The sequence below is a fragment of the Elephas maximus genome, chromosome 4 (assembly GCF_024166365.1).
Source record: "Elephas maximus indicus isolate mEleMax1 chromosome 4, mEleMax1 primary haplotype, whole genome shotgun sequence".
NCBI lineage: Eukaryota > Metazoa > Chordata > Mammalia > Proboscidea > Elephantidae > Elephas > Elephas maximus.
Window position 1 is genome coordinate 94,010,906 of NC_064822.1, and position 14,298 is coordinate 94,025,203.

The following is a 14,298-nucleotide window of genomic DNA, read 5'->3' on the forward strand; positions in this document are numbered from 1 at the left end:
TTCTCAGTTTGAACTATTTCTCAACCACTTATAATAGTGGTCTTATACAATATTTGTCCTTTCGCAACTAATTTCACTCAGCATAATGCCTTCTAGGCTCCTCCATGTTGTGAAATGTTTCACAGATTCCTCACTGTTCTTTATCAATGTGTAGTATTCCACTGTGTGAATATACCATAATTTATTCATCCATTCATCTGTTGATGGGCACCTTGGTTGCTTCCATCTTTTTTACTATTGTAAACAGTGCTGCAATAAACATGGGTGTGCATGTATCTGTTCGTGTAAAGGTTCTTATTTCTCTAGAATATATTCCAAGGAGTGAGATTCCTGGTAGTTCTATTTCTAGCTTTTTAAGGAAGCGCCAAATCAATTTCCAAAGTGGCTGTACTATTTGACATTCTCACCAGCAGTGTAAAAGTGTTCCAGTCTCTCCACAGCCTCTCCGACATTTATTATTTTGTGTGTTTCATCTCCAGCCTTGCTGGAGATGAAATCTCATTGTAGTTTTGATCTGCATTTCTCTAATGGCTAATGATCGTGAACATTTCCTCATATATCTGTTAGCTACCTGAATGTCTTCTTTAGTGAAGTGTCCATTCATATCTTTTGCCCATTTCTTAATTGGGTTATTTGTCTTTTTGCAGTTGAGTTTTTGCAGTATCATGTAGATTTTAGAGATCAGGCGCTGATCAGAAATGTCATAGCTAAAAACTTTTTCCTAGTCTGTAGGTAGTCTTTATACTCTTTCGGTGAATTCTTTGGATGAACATAGGTGTTTGATTTTTAGGAGCTCCCAGTTATCTAGTTTTTCTTCTGCATTCTTTATAATGTTTTGTATACTTTTTATGCCATGTATTAGGGCTCCTAACGTTGTCCCTATTTTTTCTTCCATGATCCTTATCGTTTTAGATTTTATATTTAGGTCTTTGATCCATTTTGAGTTAGTTTTTGTGCATGGAGTGAGGTATGGGTCTTGCTTCATTTTTTTGCAGATGGATATCCAGTTATGTCAGCACCATTTGTTAAAAACTGTCTTTTCCCCATTTAACTGTTTTGGGGCCTTTGTCAAATATCAACAGCTCCTATGTGGATGGATGTATGTCTGGATTCTCAATTCTGTTCCACTGGTCCATGTATCTGTTGTTGTACCAGTACCAGGCTCTTTTGACTACTATAGCAATATAATAGGTTCTAAAATCAGGTAAAGTAAGGCCTCCCACTTTGTTCTTCCTTTTCAGTAATGCCTTATTTATCCAGGCCCTCTTTCCCTTCCATATTAAACTTTTCATTATGTTCCTGAATAATCTTTCTAATTTCTTCAGTTGCTTTATCTGTGTGTTCCTTGGCTTGTTCTGCATATTGCCTCATTTCCTTCCTGATGTCTTGAAGGATTCTGTATATTAAACTTTTGTATTCTGCAGCTGGTAATTATAGGAATGCACTTTCATCTAGAAAATTCCTGGATTCTTTGTTTTGAGAGCCTGTTGAGGTGATCATGGTCTGTTTCTTTATGCGACTTGATATTGACTGTTGTCTCCAAGCCATCTAGAAGTTATTGTGTTAGTTTATGCTTGCTTACTGTGTTGTAGCTGCTTGCTTTGTTTTGTTTTGGTATACCCCTATGGGTTGCTTGAGTGAGCTAGCTTGATTATTTTCGCCTTTGGAGCTCTGGTGTCCTGTCCCCAGCTGGCTAGAGCTGTTATCAGGTATATCAGTCTAGGAGTCCATTCAGTTTTCTTGCCCGAATTCAGCTCAGGTTTCCAGGTAGCTGATATCAAGTGTGTGTACAGGCTCTAACCTACGGTCTTAGAGGGGTTAGTGGTGATTTGCGTATATACCAGTATCTGATTGCAGCAGGGGGTCACGCTCTGAACAAGGCAGGGGGCTGAGAACCAACCCCCAAGTGTCTCTGAGGAAAACATGTCTCTGTTCCCTAGAGCATGCTGGAGGGTGGGTTCTGCAGAGGGACCATGAGCACCCAAAGTTTTTGGTTGTAAGGACTGGGAGGTACCAGTTATCTTTGGACCCCTGTCGCGGGTGGCTGGGTGACCTGAATGGAGCTACCAGTCCTTAGGTCCCTGTTGTGGGTAGGTGAGGACCTTGTTTAATAGGCAAAGCAACGTCAAACGTCAAACACCCACCACTCCACTGCACAGCTGAAATGGTTGGAGTTTGCCAACAAGGGCCTATTCTCCTGAAATAGACCCACACAGGTCCATGCAGAAGGGAAAGGTGCTCAAGGTCCACGGATGTTCTATGCCTGGACAGGAGCCGCTTCTGTCCTGAGCTCCCCCATTTAATAGAGCTAGCAAATTATCTTTTCCCCCCAGTTGCAAATTTTTTCCTTCCCCAAGGCCGGTAGGATGGCTCTGGGTGCTCACCAGGGTCTACCACAGGCCTAGGGATTCAGCCACTGAAGCCGACTTGGGGATTGGGGGGGGCGCGGTAAAATATACGCAAGTACTGAGCTTTTGCCGAGAGTGTTGTTTGCCTCAGGTTCCGGAGGCGTGAGCGGGCTGTGTGTCTGGCTGCTTCTCCCTGAGGAAACTGTGGCCGAAGGCTAGGACCAGCCTGCCGCTGCTGCTGCTGCTGCAGCCGCCGCCGCTCCAGGAATGGTGCCTGAGTGCTCCCCACGATTCAGGTCCCGTAACTCCTCTCCACTTCTGAACGGCCTCTTCTTCCCCCTACCCCTCAGTTCGTTGCCTGAGCTTGCCTTTGACGCTCAAGGCTCCCAGCTTGTCACAAATGTACTTCTTTCACTTGTTTTTTGGGTCTTTGTTGTAAAGAGGGTTCGACGGAAGTGTCTGTCTATTCTGCCATCTTGGCTCCACTCCTCCTTTTTAATAACCTTTAGCTTTGTTCATGTGTGATGTAATCACATAACTCATCTGGTCTTCAGTCATTAGTCTTCGGTGAGTCAAATCTATTATCGAAACGGTCTCTAAATTTAGGTGGGATATACTCAAGTTTATACTTTGTCTCTTGTGGACTTGTTTCAATTTTCTTCAGCTTCAACTTGAATCTGCACACGAGCTATTGGTCTGTTTCGCTATTAGCCTCTGGCTTTGTTCTGACTGATGATATGGAGCTTCTCCACTGTCTCTTTTCACAGATGTAGTCAATTTGATTCCTGTGTATTCCATTTGACAAGATCCATTGTATAGTCACATGATTTTTGTTGTTGAAAAAATGTATTTGCAATGAATAAGTGATTTGTCTTGCATAATTATGTCATGCAATCTTTGGTGTCATTTCTACCACCAAGGGTATATTTTCCAACTACAGATCCTCCGTCTTTGTTTCCAGCTTTTGCACTCCAATCACCAGTAATCATCAATGCAACCTGATTGCACGTTTGATGGATTGCAGACTGCGGAAGTTGGTAAAATCTTAAATTTCATCTTTGGCCTTAGGGGTTGGTGCATAAATTTCTATAATAGTTGTATTATCTGGTCTTCTTTATAGACATGTAGATATTATCCTATCACTGACGGTGTTGCACTTCAGGATAGACCTTGAAATGTTCTTTTTGATGATAAATGTAATGCCATTCCTCATTAATTTGTCATTCCCAGCATGGTAGACCATATGATTGTCTGATTTAAAATGGCCAATACCAGTCCATTTTAGCCTATTAATGCTTAGGATAGAGCCCTAGTGTCAAAGTGGTTAAGACCCAGGCTGCTAACCAAAAAGGTGGCAATTCAAGTCCACCATGGAAACTCTATGGGGCAGTTCTACTCAGTCCTATAGGGTTGCTATGCATCATAACAGACTTCACGGCACACAACAACAACAACAATGCTTAGGATATCGATTTTTATGTGTTCCATTTTATTTTTGACAACTTCCAATTTTCCTAGATTTATACTTCATACATTTCACCTTCTGATTACTAATTGAGGTTTGCTGCTGTTTCTTGTCATTTTAAGTCACACCACACCAGCAAAAAAAGGTCATGAAAGTTTGACTCTGTCCACATCATTAAGGTCCTTGTCTTAGTTAACTAGTAGTGCTCTAACAAATACCACAAGTGGATGGCTTTAACAAAGAGGAATTTATTTCTTCACAGCAAAGTAGGCTAAGTGTCTAAACTCAGGGCAACAGCTCCAGGGGAAGGCTTTCTTTCTCTGTCAGCATTCTCATCAATCTTCCCCCGAACTAAGAGCTTCTCAGGCACAGGGACCCCAGCTCAAAGGATGCGTTCTACTCCCGGCACTGCCTTCTTGGTGGTATGAGGTCCCCAATCTCTGCTTGCTTCCCTTTTATCTCTTGTAAGATAAAGGTGGTACAGTCCACGCCCCAGGGAAACTCCCTTTACACTGGATCAGGGATGTGACCTTAGTAAGGATGCTCAAATTCCACTCTAGTCCTCTTTAACATAAAATTACAATCGCAAAATGGAGGGCAACCACACAATACTAGAAACCAAGCCCCAGTCAAATTGATACATACATTTTTGGGGGGACATAATTCAATCTATGACAGTCATCTCTACTTTGAGGAGGCAGCTCTTCCTCAGTTGTATTCTGAGTGCCTTCCAAATGGAGGTACTCATTTTCTGACACTATCTCAGACAATATTCCATTGCTATCCATAGGTTTTCACTGGCCAACTTTTTTCAGAAGTGGATCACCAAGTCTTTCTTCCCAGTCTGTCTTAGTGTGGAACCTATACTGAAATTTGACCACCACTGGTGACCCTGCTGGTATTTGAAATACCGGTGGCATAGCTTCCAGCATCACAGCAACACTCAAGTGATCACAGCAACATGCAAGCCACCACAGCACAACAAACTGACAAGTGGTGGGCAGCACACTAAAATCAAAAACCAAACCTTTTGCTATCGAGTCAATTCTGACCCATAGCAACTGCAAAGGACAGAGTAAAACTGCCCTATAGGGTTTTCAAGGCTGTAGTATTTATAGTAGCAGACTGCCAAATCTTTGTCTCCTAGAGCAGCTGGTAGGCTCGAACCACCCACTTTTCAATTAGCATTTCCTTGTATAACCACTGCACGACTGGGGCTCCTTGGGCAGCATATTAGAGAACCTTAAAAAAGTAAATAGAAAAGCTCTGGCTAAAAGCAACATTTAAGTAATGCTTAAGGACCTAAGGGGATGGTCTCTACTATTTCTAGTATTATGAATGCATAATATTTAGTATTAGTTGAAATGAGTGTAACAAATGTTTGCTTTTTCTCAGCTTAGCATGCTAGGGAGAGGGTAGGATATGACATAACTTTGCTTAGAATTGTCCAAAAAAACAAGAAAAAAACTTGTGGTTACTTGCATCTGTGGCATTTTTGACCTATCTAGACATTGGAGAAACTTATGCAATACATGCCAACTGTTAAAATCCTAACTAACTTTCAAAGCCCAGGTCAAATGACAAACTGATCTAACTTATTTCTCCTCACTTTGAACATCTATAGCATTTCTTCTATTTCTTAAGGACCTTATTATGGCTTTTATTATAGATAATTGCATGTTTTTGTTTATAACTAAATTAGATGTAAGCACCATAAAGAAAGTGACTGTGTCTTACTCATCTGTCTATTTTCCATAGTACCTTACAGCAAGGCTCCAACAAACCTTGGTAACAACGAAAAGAAACACCAGTTTAAGTAAATGTGTATTGACAGATAATAAAGTACAACAATTTTCCTGATGTGAAGTACAACACTGCATTTGCCCCTTTTTTTTCCTTTTTGGAATTTTTTTTAAAATCAAATTTAAATCTATCCTTATAATACACTCTTTCCTTCATTTTCCTAATTTTTCACTTCTGAGACACCAAAATCATAAATGGACAGAAATTTGTTCAAGTGAATCTTTCATACATAAAAAAAAGTTATGGGAAATTTGAACCTATTTTGGATCTAGAAACCCTGGTGGTGTAGTGGTTAAGTGCTACAGCTGCTAATCTAAGGGTGGGAAGTTCAAATCCACCTTGAAAACTCTATGGGACAGTTCTGCTCTGTCCTATAGGGTTGCTATGCGTCGGAATAGACTCAATGGCATTAAGTTTGTTTTTTTTTATTTTTTTTTATTTTGGATCTAGTGGACAAAGAAAAACCTTAGCCTAAGGAGCCCTGCTGGCATAATCGCTAACCATTAGGCTGCTAACCAAAAGACTGGCAGTTAGAACCCACCCAGTGGCACTGCAGGAGAAAGACACTGCGATCTGCTCCTATAAAGATTACAGCCTAGAAAACCCTATGGGGCAGTTCTACTCTGTCACATGGGGTGGCTCTGAGTTGGAATCGACTCAGCAGCATCCAACAATAAGTATTTGAGCATGTGGGTTTGAGTAGTAAGAGACGATGGTTAAAATTTCTGTCCCAAGATGTTTCTTCCAAGGAAGGGTGGTGAGAGCAGGAGCCTTGGGAACAGAATTACATAATTTGTTGGCACTCAACTGGAGATTGTTGCTGAGGAGAGATTTAATGTGGTGTATACAAATGATCCCTGAAGAAAAATATAAAAGTACGACAAGGGACAGAAGATTTTGCTACTTTTTGGCATTAGACATTTGCTATCATCTGTCTTCCTATTCATTCACCCCTTTCAGTTCCTCCCTTCTTTCTTTCCCTCTTTCCTTCACTCCTTCCTCTCTTCTTCTCTTCCTTCCCTTCCCTCTCTTTACCTCCTCCTTCACTCCTCCTTCCCTTTTCTTTCTCTCTCTCTTTTCCCCCAACCATCATCAAGTGTTCCGTATAGTGAATATTGTTATTGTTATTCTTACATGCTGTGGAGTTGGCTCTGACTCATCGTGACCCTATGTACAACAGAACAAAACACTGCCTGGTCCTATGCCATCCTCATGATTGTTACTTTGAGCCCATTTTTGCAGCCACTGTGTCAATCCATCTCGTTGAGGATCTTCTTCTTTTTTGCTGACCCTCTACTTTACTAAGCATGATGTTCTTCTCTAGCGACTGGATCCTCCTGACAACATGGCGAGTGTTAGCATATATAATATTTTTTTAGCAGGTGAGCTAGCTAAATAAATAAAAGACTGGGCTTTCAGGACATCAATGGCTGAAGACAGAAACTCACCAGGGGATCAGTAATTGACTTACGGGCCATAAAACCAAAAACCAAACCCAATGCCACTAAGTAGATTTTGACTCATAGTGACCCTATATGACAGAGTAGAACTGCCCCATAGGGTTTCCAAAGCTGCAAATCTTCCTCTTTTTTTAATGACAGCTTTGCTACTATTGTTGTTAGGTGCCATTGAGTCAGTTCTGACTCACAGTGACCCTATGCAATAACAGAACTAAACACTGCCCAGTCCTGCACCATGCCTACAATCATTGTTATGTTTCAGCCCACTGTTGCAGCCACTGTGTCAATCCATCTCGTTAAGGGTCTTCCTCTTTTCTGCTGACCCTGTACTTTACCAAGCATGATGTTCTTCTACAGGGACTGATCTCTCCTGACAACATCTCCAAAGAACGTAAGGCGCAGTCTCGCCATCGTTGCTTCTAAGGAGCATTCTGGTTATACTTCCTCCAAGACAGATTTGTTCTTTCTTTTGGTACTCCACAGTATATTTGATATTCTTCGCCAACACCACAATTCAAAGGCATCGATTCTTTTTCAGTTTTCCTTATTCATTGTCCAGCTTTCCCATGCATATGATGCAACTGAAAATACTATGGTTAGGGTGAGATGCACCTTAGTCTTCAAGGCGACACCCTTGATTTTCAACACTTTAAAGCAGTCCTTTGCAGCAGATTTACCCAATGCAATGCATCTTTCAATTTCTTGACTGCTGCTTCCGTGGGTGTTGATTGTAGATTCAAGTGATATGAAATCCTTGACAACTTCAATCTTTTCTCTGTTTATCATGATGTTGCTTATTAGTTCAGTCATGAGGTTTTTTGTTTTCTTTATGTTGAGGTGCAATCCATACTGAAGGATGTGGTCTTTGATCTTCATCAGCAAGAGCTTCAAGTCTTCTTCATTTTAAGCAAGCAAGGTTATGTCATCTGCATATCTCCGGCTGTTAATGAGTCTTCCTCCAATCCTGATGTTGCGTTCTTCTTCATATAGTCCAGGTTCTTGGATTATTTGCTCAGCATACAGATTGAATAGGTATGGGGAAAGAATACAACCCTGACTCACACCTTTCTTGACTTTAAATCACGCAGTATCCCCTTGTTCTGTCCAAACAGCTACCTCTTGATCTATGTACAGGCTCCTCATGAGCACAATTAAGTGTCTGGGAATTCCCATTCTTCGCAATGTTATCCATAGTTTGTTATGATCCACACAGCCAAATTCCGTTGCATAGTCAATAAAACACAGGTAAACTTCCTTCTGGTATTCTCTGCTTTCACACAGGATCCATCTGACATCAGAAATGATATCCCTGGTTCCATGTCCTCTTCTGAATCTGGCCTGAATTTCTGACAGTTCCCTGCTGATATACTGCTGCAGACGCTTTTGAATGATAGTTAGCAAAATTTTGCTTGCTGTGATATTAATGATATTGTTTGTTAATTTCTGTTTCTTGGGAATACGCATAAACATGGATTTCTTCCAGTCTGTTGGCCAGGTAGCTGTCTTGCAAATTCCTGGGCATAGACGAGTAAGTGCTTCCAGTGCTGCATCCATTTGTCAGTTGAGATACCTGCCAATTCCTGGAGCCTTACTTTTTGTCAATGCCTTCAGTGCAGCTTGGACTTCTTCCTTCAGTACCATAGTTCCTGATCATATGCTACCTCTTGAAATGGTTGAGTGTCAACCAATTCTTTTTGGTATAATGACTCTGTGTATTCCTTCCATCTTCTTTTGATGCTTTCTGCTTCATTTACTATTTTTCCCATAGAATCCTTCACTATTACAACTTGAGGCTTGAATTTTTTCTTCAGTTCTTTCAGCTTGAGAAATGCCGAGCATGTTCTTCTCTTTTGGTTTTCCATCTCCAGCTCTTTTTACATGTCATTATAATACTTTGTCTTCTTAAGCTACCTTTGAAATCTTCTGTTTAGCTCTTTTACATCATCATTTCTTCCTTTTGCTTTAGCTGTCTGACGTTGATGAGCAAGTTTCAGAGTCTCTTCTAACATCCATTTTGGTCTTTTCTTTCTTTACTATATATATATATTTTTTTTTTTTTCTGTTAAATACAATCAAGTTTATTCAAGGAATGGACATGTGTGTTCCTCATCCTTCTCACTCTTCTTCTCTCTTCCCGCCACCAGAGGTGGCATTGAGGGCCCCATGGGTGGGGGGAGGAGAGGAGGTCATTAAGTCCCCGGGGCTAGACTCTAAATACCATATGCAGCAGCCAGCCGAGTGTGCAAGGCTCAGGCGGTGGGAGCCCCTGTCCGTGTGGGTGTCCTGATGACGCGTTTCCTTCACTGCTCAGCTCGCCCTCTGCCTACCAGCCCCCTGCAGGAACCCAGGAGCTGGGCTTCCGTCCGACCTGCTCAGCCACTGGCTCAGCCACTGCAGCAAACCGGGGACCAGGCTCAGTGTGGCAGCCAGGGCCAAAGCTCAGCAGTATGGATGGACCCTGAAACAGGAGTTCAAAGGGCCAAACCTGGGGGCTCTCACGTCCTACAAGAATGGGAAGAGCCGCTTCTTCACGATGTAGAGGACGGTAGCAAGAAAGAGGGCCAGAGCAAGGAAAATGAGGAGCTTGTCTGTCAACTCCCGGCGATTGTATTTTGTGATGAGCTTCCGTCCCAGCTGGATGGTTCCCGACATGGACTTAAACTCTTCATTTGCATCCCGGATAGTTCGTGAAGAATTGACTAGGGTCTGCATGGCTTCCTTGCTCTGTTGGACCTGCTGGGACATCATCCTGCTGATCCCCATGAGGCTCTCTGTGATGGTGCTGGACGTGTGGGCCAGGCTCTCTTTGGTGGTTTTCCTCTGCCTTAAAAGCTCTCCTCCCTGGAGAAGCTCCGCTGTCTCTAGATTGTCGATGGCAATTTTGCAAGTGAGATTTGCTTTCCTCCCTAAGGTCTGATTGCTGAGCATCTGCTTCTTACGATTCTCCACTTCCTGGAGCAGAGCTTGCTTCTCTCTGTCTTGCTCTTTAGCCGACTGCTCGAACTCCTGTATTCTGTGCTGTAACTGCTAAAACTTCTCTTTCACTTTAGCGTTCAGTTCAGTAAGTGCACTTAATGGTCCTGAGCAATGGCGAATATCCTGGATAAGAGCCTTCACCTCCAGATCGAATTTGACAATCTCTTGGTTACAGATCCGGACGCAGACATCTTGGGGTGCCGCCATGTTGGGGACGCCTACTACGGACAGCGGCGGTGCCCAAAGTTCAAACGCGTTTTTGCACCTCCTTTTTTCCCTCCCCGCCTTGTCTTGCAGCAGCGCCACCTTAAGACCCGTTTGAGTGTGGTGGGAGCGGGAGGTCGGCACTGAAACTTCTAACGCAGGCTCTTGATAGTTATTTGCAAAGGTTTCCTAATAACTAGGCATTCTGGCGGCGAAGTGGATGAGAGCTCAGTCTGTTAACCAAAAGGTGGACAACTCGAATCTACCAGCCGCTCCTTGGAAACCCTATGGGGCAGTTCTACCCTGTCCACAGGGTCGCAGTGAGTCGGAATCAGCTCTACGGCACAGAACAACCCCGACACATGGGGAAAATCAGCCTCGCCCCTTGGTTTTACTGTTATAAAACCAGGCCGAAGAGAATATCAAAAACGGCTGACAGTGGCCTTTCCCCGTCTTCCGCCAATCACTCTAATGACTTTTTAAATAGAAGAGAAAAAAAGACTAGAAGAAAAATGTTAATTGGGATGTCTCTTAGCGGGTTCTGGTAAGTGGAATTAACAATTTTTTAAATATTCCTTTAAACTTTTTCACACTTTCTAGAGTGAGTATAAATTGTGGAGTAAAGGAGAAAATGGTAAACATATATATATATATATATTTTAACGTATGGAATTCAAGGCAAGCGGCTTGAGCACCTCCTGTCACCTCATCTCACTGTCCGGATATTTCTAGAACCCAGAATTAGGTCACCTCCCTGCTTACACCCCTTCCATAGCTCCTGGTGGTTCTCCTTTGTGTACAGTTGAATTTATTAATTCTACCTCACTGGAGTAGTTTTGATGTATTAAGTAAAAGAATATAAAAGCAGGCCCTCAACAAATGGTGGCTCTTTTATTTTTATTATTGAACAGCTGGTTTCTTAGCTGGTCCTCAAGATCATGGGGCACCTTTCTGGATTCCTAAAGCTATTTTTTTTCTTAAATAATTTTTATGGTGCTTTAAGTGAAAGTTTACAAATCAAGTCAGTCTGTCACATATAACCTTATATACACCTTATTCTATACTCCCACTTACTCTCCCCCTAATGAGTCAGCCCACTCCCTCCTTCCAGTCTCTCCTTTCGTGAAGATTTTGCCAGTTTCTAACCCTCTCTACCCTCCTATCTCCCCTCCAGACAGGAGATGACAACACAGTCTCAAGTGTCCACCTGATACAAGTAGCTCACTCTTCGTCAGCATCTCTCTCCCACCCATTGTCCAGTCCCTTCCATGTCTGATGAGTTGTCTTCGGGAATGGTTCCTGTCCTGGGCCAACAGAAGGTTTGGGGTCCATGACCACCAGGATTCCTCTAGTTTCAGCCAGACCATTAAGTCTGGTCTTTTAATGAGAATTTGGGGTCTGCATCCCACTGTTCTCCTGCTCCCTCAGGGATTCTCTGTTGTGCTCCATGTCATCGGTTGTGGCCAGTCTTTCCTGTCTTTTTAATGACCTCTTGCTTTCTTTATGTATGATGTCCTTGCGCAACTTGTCTGGTCTTTGGTCATTAGTGTTCAACACATCAAATCTGTTCTTGAGATGATCTCTAAATACAGGTGAGATATACTCAAGGTCATAATAACAATTTTAGTGAGATACAATTTACATACCATACAATTCACTCATCTAAAGCATGTAATAAAATGGTTTGTAGTTTGCTTACACGGTTATGCAATCATCACCACAATCAATTTTAGAACATTTATATCACCCCCAAAAGAAACCTGTACCTTTTAGCTATCATTCCCCCTTGATATCCCTATTCACCTTAGCCACAGTCAACCAAGAATCTAGATTCTGTCTCTATATAGCAAGGCTGTAAATCTTTACAAAAGCAGACTGCCACATCTTTCTCCTGCTCAGCAGCTGGTAGATTTGAACTGCCAACCTTTTGCTTAGTAGCTGAGCACTTAATCACTACACCAACACAGCTCCTCATGGGCCAGAGATTAACGAATTAATGAAAGCAAGAGTTTAAGTAGTTGGGAAAACAGATACTCTGTACCAAGAACTGACAAAAAGACATTCAAGATCTGTATCCAAGCGAAAACTTCCTGAGAGTATGGCTAACCAAGCAGGTTTTAATGAGTTTTAATTATCTGTTTAAGGAATACAGTCACACTGCTCAAAAAATTCAATCTCGAAACAGCCTAAAATTGGCCAGATATTTTTAAAAGTACTACCTGAGCAAAACAAAACATTTTACCATGCTGCATCCCACAGGTTTATAATGGATAATCTACATTTTAAGTGAAATGTTTCTTTGTTAAAACTTATCAAATGTGCCAATAATTATCATATCCTATTATTAATGAAAATGGGGTGAGAGGAAGCTGTATTAGAAACTAACTTATCCTGCAAAAGTCTTTATTTGTATTTTTGAGAAATAGGGTCCAGATTTTCTTTTATCTGGCTCTCATTATTAGCACTGCTTACATATTAGAAGACAATAACTGAGAACACATTGAGGTGATTTCACAATTTCTTCAGAATTCAGGATTCTCAGCTTGCAAACTGAGCCATAACGGCATTCTTTATGAAGGTTTCACTAAAAATAAGTGGCCCAGGACTTTATTAACAAAGCGAAAAGACAGCCTACAGATTTGGAGAAGTTTTTAAAGAAACCCGCTAAAAACCAAACCCACTGCCGCTGAGTCGATTACGACTCATAGTGACCCTATAGGACAGAGCAGAACTGCACCACAGAGTTTCCAAGGAACGCCTGGTGGATTCAAACTGCCGACCTCTTGGTTAGCAGCCATAGCACTTAACCACTACGCCATAGAATCATATATCAAATAAGGGCCTAATATTCAAACTATATCTAAAACTTCTAAAATTTAACAACAAAACAATAAATAACCCACCCCCCGCCCAAAAAAGGCAAAGGACTTGAATGCACAGTTGAAAAGATGATATTCAATTGGCTAACAAGCACATGAAAAGATGTTTAACATCCTTAGACCTTAAACCAAAACCCCAAGCCCACTGCTGTCAATTCCGACTCATAGAGCTCCTATAACCCATTGCCATCGAGTCGAATCCGACTCATAGCGACACTACAGGACAGAGTAGAACTGCCCCATAGAGTTTCCAAGGAGCGCCTGGAGGGAGACGCAAATCAAAATCACAATCACCTCCATTAGAATGGTAATAATCAAAAAAACTGACAAACAACAGGTGTTGGTGAGGTTGTGGAGAAACTGGAACCTCCATCTATTGCTTGTGGGAATATAAAAGTACAGTCACTGTGGAAAAGTTTGTTGGCTCCTCAAAAGTTGAACATAGAACTACCATATAACCCAGCAATCCCTATCCTAGGTATATAGCCAGAAGTGAAAACAGGAATGCAAACAGAAACCTGTACAGGAATGTTCATTGCAGCACTTTTCACAATAGTTAAAAGGTTGAAACAAACAAAAGGCCCATCAACAGACGAATGGATAAACAAAATGTGGTATGTACATACAATAGAATATTATGCAGCCGTTCAGAGAAATGAAGTCCTGATGCATTCCACCACATGGATGAACTTTGGAAACATTCTGCTAAGCAATATAAGTAGGTTGCAGAGGAGAAAACAGTGTATGATCTCACTTATAGAGAATTAGCAAATACACAGAAAACAAAGATTATTAATGATTACCAGGGATGGGAGGGAGGGAGAAAAGGAAAGTTTTTGTTGGGGGTATTGAGTTTATGTTAATGGTGGTAGGAAATTTTAGAAAAGGATAGTGATGATGATGGCACAACATGAAAAATATAATCAATGTCATTGAATTGTAAATACGGAAGCTGATGTATTGGCGAATGTTTTGGTGTGTATATTTTTACCACAGTAAAAAATAATAATAATAATAAAAGTGACCTAGTAAGTTTAATTAGAATTTTTTCTCAATAGTTCACTTATTTTCTTGTGTACATTGACTTCATTAGAAATCCACTTTAACAAAACCCATTCTATTTTTCCCCATGAAAATAACAATTAATGTACATTGATTGATGC

General features: G+C 41.5%; 1 protein-coding gene and 1 pseudogene across 1 annotated transcript in view; both read right to left on the minus strand.

Moving 5' to 3' along the window:
- ABCD2 (ATP binding cassette subfamily D member 2) overlaps window positions 1-14,298 on the minus strand; it is an 89,081-nt gene that overhangs the window by 47,400 nt on the left and 27,383 nt on the right. The window lies entirely within an intron of this gene.
- Window positions 9,579-10,259, minus strand: LOC126074702 (vesicle transport protein SEC20-like; annotated as a pseudogene).